Here is a 7,832-nt window from a genome sequence, read left to right as displayed (position 1 = left end):
AAAATATATAAATAGGTTTTTTTTATCTGTTAAAAATGACATAATGAGTGTCAAATGAAAGGCAATGTTGGGATAATAAGAAATAAGTATGGGCATAATAGGAATAAAAGAGGAATTCAAATACCTCACAAAACTAGGGAATCCCGTTCCTCCAATTTCAGAAATTGGATTCCTTGTTTTGTGTGGGCTCCACTACTCTTTTGATTCCTTAATATTTAGTAAACACCGGAATACTCCGTAATCGGAATTCAATTCCCTTTTCTTATTCCGATTACCCTTATGTAAATGTGCCATTAGAATGGGAAAAGTAAGGAATGGGTATGCGAAGAACTCATTCCCATTAATTTTATGTGGTTAGTAAACAACTTAATGGGAATGAGTTCTTTTTGAGAACAAGGAAAGTGCCTCTGTGCCCTGGAATGCACTTTCCTTGTTCTCAAAAAGAACTCATTCCCATTAAGTTGTTTACTAACCACATAAAATTAAAATAAAAAAGTAACGGGTTCTCATTGTCATTGTTTGCTAACTCTAAAGAATCGGAATGAAAACAACTTGATTACTAATATACTCTTGCATAAAATTACTCAAATCACTTTAACAATAATTATACTGCTATAAACTTCTTATTTAAGTGTGACTGTGTAAATCTTAGATTAGATTTGATTCTAATTATTCTTCCCAATTAGGACTTGTATTCCTTATTGGAGAAAGGATTTCTTCTATCTCTTATAACTATAATTAAAGGCACTGTGTAGGGGGAATATCATCATCCTCTACATAACCCTACAAACACATCTCTCTTTATTTTCTCAGTGCCGCCGGCCCCCTCTCATTGTCAGTTAAATATAGGCCACAACATGTTATCAGCACACTCTTATTAATGCGCTTCGGAATCTGACTTGGAAGTTTTTTTACATCAAACCAATTCACCAATATCATCACGCAATCAGGTTCTTTCAAAACAACGATTTTTATCTCGATATTTTTGCAGCCTTGATAGCATGAACATTCACCATAATGCATGACTCAGCTTTACGTTTTTTTGAATTTTAGATTCTACATAAATTGTGTATGCATTATATCCATAATTGTTGAATTATGTGAATTGATATTGCCATGAATTGCATCATATATCTGATCAGACATTGAATTATTTGATTAAATATGCATTGAATTAATTGAAAAGAAAAAAAAATGAATTTTTTTTAGGGTTTTTCGAACCCATGACCGAGCCATGCACAGAGCCATCATGCTCCACTAGGAAACCCTGACGCATATGGCATCCAACCCAGATGCCCTAACTCGCCTGCAGTGAGACCACGGCCTTGCTGTACAAATTTCTGGCAAAATCCGACATGTTGTCGTGATTTTGAACAAAAATCATTGAAATTCCAGAAGAATTTCATTGAATTTGGGTGAAACTCAAGTTTGAATTTCATGGGTTTCCCTTTTTCTTTTTCCCCCGACATCGAGGTACCTTTTTCGTCACTAGGAAATGGCTCGCCGTCGAACCCACGACCCTGCACCAAAAACCGTCTCAAAACCCAGCCGCCTGAAGCGGCGGCGCTGCTTTCTTTCCTTGGCGACACAATCCAGTTCTGACCTAGGGTGTTTTGGACTTGACCTAAGCCCGCTTGGGCTTTATTTCTCTCGGCCCATATCACAAAGCCTAATTAGGCTTCTATTGCACTCAGCTCGTGACACCAGCCTATGGTTATGGTGTCCCTGTGTCTTGCGATGTATTGGATTGCGTCTCCCTAGGTTCATATATCTGCGTCACACTAGATTCCAGCCCGAAGCTGGAACATTGGTGCACTACACCGCGAGAGCATGCCTCTGAGTGGGCTTACAGCCCCAGCTTGCTTTTTACCTCCTTACTGCACCTGATCAATGCCCATATGGGCTTTCCATTTTTTTTGGGCCTATTCCTGCAGCCCGTTAGTTGATAATGAGCTAGCAGCCCAATTCTTTTGGGGCCTGATTAGCTCGTGTCCACCACAACTCTTTTTTTTTTGGGCCTAGACCACGGCACCAATTTGATAAGCCCACTTGTGGGCTTTGGCCCATTATTTTGGGCCCCCGATTTTAATTGTTTATTTTTAGACAATTTGGATCTTATAATTTTTCACCCACACTTTACTTTTGGCTCAAAGTCCAAATAATTAATTCAATTATTATCAAGACTTGAAGATCTATTTGCATATTTTCTTGTTGCATATTTCTGTATATAAAATTGTGTTTGTTTGCAGAGACATTTGAACTTGAAGTTCATAATTATTTCAAAACCTGAAGTTTTTAGAAACATGCCTTGTTTAAAAACCTAAAGTTTTCCTTAAAAACATCACCCATGAAAACCCCAAGTTTTTCATGTAAATTTAGTTTTAGGATGAGTGTTGGGATTGAAAAGGAAAAGAGACCTCTTATTTTAACCATTGATGAATACAATTTAAGAGTTTTTGGTAAATTAAAAGAAGTATGATACTATGTTTATTTAAAAGGGTGAAAGAATGAGGGTAGGCCTGGGCCTATGGTGTCCTTATAGTTCCTCCGCCCTTGCATGCAAGTTAATGCAGGAGAAGTCATGAAGGGAACTCATTCTCTTTCTTTTCATTCCCATTACTTATAAGTAAACTAACCCTAAAAGCCTTTCAAACTCCATACTATTTTTCCAATTTGCGTTTGTGTCATATTGGATATCATTAATAATTCTGCTGATTTCAGAAAAGAAAAACACTCTTTGATTACAACGTATTTGGAAAATTATATTCTATTAGAAAAAAGGGGTTTTTAGATTCAGGTCAAAAAACATAGAGTGTTTTCAGGGGTGATTATATGTTTTTATTTCTTTTATACTCATTTTATATTTTCTAAAAATATTAAAAATCAATTAAAATATTCTAATATTATGCATTTTCCAACTCCAAAAAATCTAATTAATATCTTATAACAAAAAAACTAATATACTAACAAAGGAAGCCTTTAAGGGAACAGATCTCCATTTTTTTTTATTTTAAAAAAATAGGGATTAGGCATGGGGTCCACACCACATCGAACTTTAACGATCCGAACCTCTATTTTTCAAGTTGTACCTCATAGATCATCCTTGCAAAATATTAGCCAAATTAGAAATATTTAAGACATCTAATTGGGTTCAATGAAATGAAGGAATACTTTGTTATATAAGAAACAATGAAATTTGATCTTGATGCAAAAAGGGCCTGTACTAACATAAATCTATATGCAAAACGTACTACGCTAACTCAAGTAACAAATATATGAATGTATTATACCTATACGTGAGATATGAAGCCTAACTAAAAGGTAGAAAAAAAAAACATACATACCAGCAAGACACATTAATCTGTGACAAGTTGGTTATAAAAAAGAATCTGTCATATAGTAGATAAATACAATTAACTTGTGATATAGGTTGATTATAAAAATTAAAAATAAAATCTATTAATGGGGTTTAAACCAAGAGGAAGAACAAGAAATAACAAAAAGAAAAAAAAACGAAGTAATCAAAGAGATAATTAGGAAGAAATTTGATTTTTATAATAAATCTTATCATTAAAGAGATAATTATTGATAAGTAAATAATTAAATTTAAGGAATTAGACCTATTTTAATAAACTAGACTATTCCTACTATTAGCTAAAAAATTAGACTTACATCAAGTTCCCCCTTAGAAAAAATGAAACTATAGATTTAAAGAAAAGAGAAGAGAAAATGACGAACGTGTGAAAAGAAAAAAGAAAAGAGGGAAAGACATGAAAAAATGGCGTTTGGGTTTGGGAAGCTCACCTTCTATTGTCATTTTCTTGATTAACTAAATGTTTTTTCCCTTATTGTTTTTAACTTTTTACCAATTTATTTTTGCTTTTTACCCAAGTCAAGTCGTGGTCCAATTGTGCCCTAATTATTACAACCGTACAAAGCATGTTCTGCTATAAATAGGATTTCTTCTCTCTTTAATGGGGTAATATTTTATGTTTATTTTCAAAATTCTATGTCGTTCTACATTTGATATTTTTTAAGGGGTTTTTTTGGACTCGGTTTAGCATTTAGAGTTTAAGTTGGAAAAATAATTAAATGGGTCTAATAAATCGAGACATGTAAGTACGTACCAAAATATACAAGTAAAACCAACTAACATGGTAGCATCTGATTTAAGAAGTGCTATAGGATAGGCTTAACAAGTTCATTCCTTCGGGAAGAATTCTTACTGTTGGCAATGGTTTTCCCTATTCTTACATTTTTTTTCACAATGTAGTATTTTTAATGGAATCAACTTTTTTTTTTTTTATGTCTTTTAGTGCAAATTGTATGATTTAGTTCAAAATGTAGATTTAGAGCTATGGTGTCCATTTTAGGCCAATGACCCAATATTTCAAAAAGAATCACGCCACGATAAGAGTCGAAAGTTTTGGTTGAATTCTAATGCTTACAAGCCCAAAGTAACGTGTAATTTTTTTTTGTGTATCTAGAATACAATTATGTGACATTAATTACTCTTCTACTCAAACAATAACACGTGAGTTCATATTTTATTCATATACAGCTAGAAACAAAACATATCAAATGTTTTATTAACCCTTTTTTTACGTGAAGTGGTAAAAATTTCACAAAAATAACATTCTAAATTTTGATGACATTTTTGGTATTTTGTTTACTTAGATCCCTAGCAACCCTAGGGCTACAGTAGCCTATAAATTCATTCTTTGGTGCTATTGGGGTTTTATCATTCTTATTATTCAATAAACAACTTGGAGAATTCTTTAGAAGTTAGAACCCAAAGAAAGAAAACATGTTGTAATAGATTGTAGCTGTCTGCTTCATGGTTTGTATGGAAAGTGCGGCTGACGAGGGACCGATGTATCACCTATTGCTACTGATAATTGTTAGGAAGAAGAAAAGTGTTTGGGAGGCGATGTCGGCTATACTTTTCCCCCACAGTCAAAGAACGTACTCTTTTCTCTTTTGTTCGCTCATTCAAAATTGTTCCAAGGATTTCAACTGCAACTTGTTTTTTCGCATCTGAGAAAAGCCAACAGACATACTTTTTGCCCTTTTTTGATTTTTAGGAATGAAGGAAAGGTACCTACAACTACAAGTTTTCCACACTGAATTTGCCCTACCCCTTTAGATTAATTTCAGATTATATGCATGCATGGCCGACTTGCTACCACACTTTATTATTCCTTCTATTTATAATTCACAGGATTCATATCATGTATATATAACCAATATGATTAGGGAATCTTGAACAATACCTTTCAACTAAAAAATAAACATGCAAAAGTGTGTATTATTTAATATGTATCGATGGTATTAGAGTATGTTAATCCATATCATGTGTATGGATAAGTTTTTATTATTCTAATATGTTCATTCTAGTGTGTTCGGTTGTTGGTCAAACTAATATTTTGTGTTTTGAGAGGAGAGCATTGGGAGATATGATCAATGATGTGAGTTTAAAATATTTTTTTTGGGTCAAATCTATTTTCTATTTTGGGGGTGAAACTTTGCTCCACAGCCAATATAATAACATCTAAAAGCACTAGCCGACCTCAAGGTGAACCAATCTAGGCCCCTTCTTAAGGAAAAACTTTTGAAATCAAAAGAGGCGTTCAACTCATTTCTTTGACATTCTCTAGGAGACATTGATGGATTAAGTCGTTTGATGATTGTTGCGTTTATCGGTTAATTTTAAGCTTTATCATGCTTAATTACAATCAATAAAAGTTAACTTTAGTTTTACCTTGTTAAACTGATTGAGGCATACTAGCTAGTTCAAATCTTGTTTACAAAAACTTCTTGAAAAAAAATGAACAAATGAGTTAGGGCTTGAATTTTTTTTAAATACATGTGACATTATCTATATTAAGAGGTGGGGAAGTGAGTCAAGTCTCATAATGGGTTATCCATAATAATTTGGTTCGAATTCACTTTTGGCGAGAATCGAACTTAAAATCTCTCACTTACAAGTTAAGGCTTCAAATGTTAAACTCAAATAACACACATCTCCTTCCAGCAAATAGTAGATTGCTATGGTGTTTAGAGCAATTTTGCTATACCCATCGCATTTCAAGTTCAAATTCTCACTTTTTTTTAATTAAGAAAATCATTCATGTCCTCCCTCTTTATTTGAGTATGATGATCATTTTTTGAGATCTTAAATTCTTTTTCCTACTTTTCACTATATTATTAATAAAGGTAATAACATTACGTGACGATGGGTGTAATACATACACATATTTCTCCCTTATGAAAATAGAGTGCTTGATATCAAGAACGATCTCCTCGTATGGCATAAATATGGTGGCGATCCATAGGTGTCGCATTGTCCTCAACTTGGCTTTGGCTAGGTGTGTGCACATGCTGCTGAGGTCTGACCATTTTACAAGTGTCAAACTTGTTGGCATTGCTACAAATCGCTTTGTGCTTTGAGCTTGTTTGTGTGGGGAACATAGAAAAAGGGCCTACTTCATCAGGTCCTGATTTGACAATTGACAGATATGTGCGTCTCCTTAAAGAGATGAAATCGTCCCGGAGGCCCTCATGGGTGTGATTGCAGAATTGGAACTCAATCTTTCAATGCTTGACACGTCAGTTAGTAGTAAAATGATTTAAACACACACTACACAAGCATGGTTTCAGTCAGGGATGATGAACATGGTATAACATTGATATAACACAAAAACTTAATCATACCAAGCCAGTAGGGCAAGGATTATGGGTGAGGATGCTAAAGAATGTCCTAAACGAGTTAAGATGCTTTGCAGATTATCGATTGTTTTATAATAAGATTTCAAATCTCTTTACGATATTAGAGCATATTGACTCATACATGAATTTCAATGGTCTTTTTTTTCCACGTCATCCAATTTTTTGTTATAGGGTTGAAAATCTATCACACATGAAATGGCGTGTGAGGATTTGAAGAAATGTCCTACATTGCCACACTAGAAATGTACCAAACTTTTCATGTGCTTATAAGAAGTTGAGTTACCCTTAATATTGCTAATTGATTGTATAGTAAAATCTCTACTTCTTTCCTTATCAGGCCAACTCCAACCCATGGCCTAAAACCTATAATTCCCCTTCTATTCTCCCCACAATCCATTCCAACCCAAGTTCTAATTTGGACCTAAAACTAAAACTTAAAAAAAAAAAAAAAAAACTAGATTTAGGCCAGGATTTAGGCCAAGATTAGTGGTGGAGCCCCCACCCACATGGGTTTGTCTCCCACTTGTCTGCCAATAAAATTGAGCTCAACGACTCTTTTGGTTGATCAACGACTCACATTCAAATGGGCTGTTGGTTATCCAATGGTCCACATTTAATTTAGTTAATATTTTTGTTTTATATTTATAAATTTATTGAATCCAACGACTGAGATTGAATATGATCAAATCTAACAGTAAAAAAAAAAGATCTAACGGTCCAAATTTAAATTCAACGGTTAAAAAAATAATTATAAAATAATTTAACTCAAAATTCACCCCAAAACTCTATAAATACCTATATATTTGTTGAAACATCCACATAAAACTCACTTTTCTCCTACAATTCTTCCAATTTTTCTTTCTACCATGTTCCAAAACCATGTGTTTGCTCATGTGTCTTGTGTTTATACATCTCTATCATGTGTTTCATATTCTTTTATAGTGTTTCATGAGTTTCATGTGTTTAGTGATTTTTCAATGTTTATCGAAATTTAAATATTTTTAGGTTAAGATGTTCATAAAATTATTATAGGATAGTCTACATATTTTTTTTTTTAAAAGTTAATTTAAAAAAAATTAGTCTAAATTCATTCTTTAATAATC

This window comes from Pyrus communis, chromosome 4 (assembly GCF_041283825.1).
Source record: "Pyrus communis isolate YQ-2024b chromosome 4, ASM4128382v1, whole genome shotgun sequence".
In the NCBI taxonomy this organism is placed as follows: domain Eukaryota; kingdom Viridiplantae; phylum Streptophyta; class Magnoliopsida; order Rosales; family Rosaceae; genus Pyrus; species Pyrus communis.
This window is presented reverse-complemented; position numbering follows the sequence as displayed.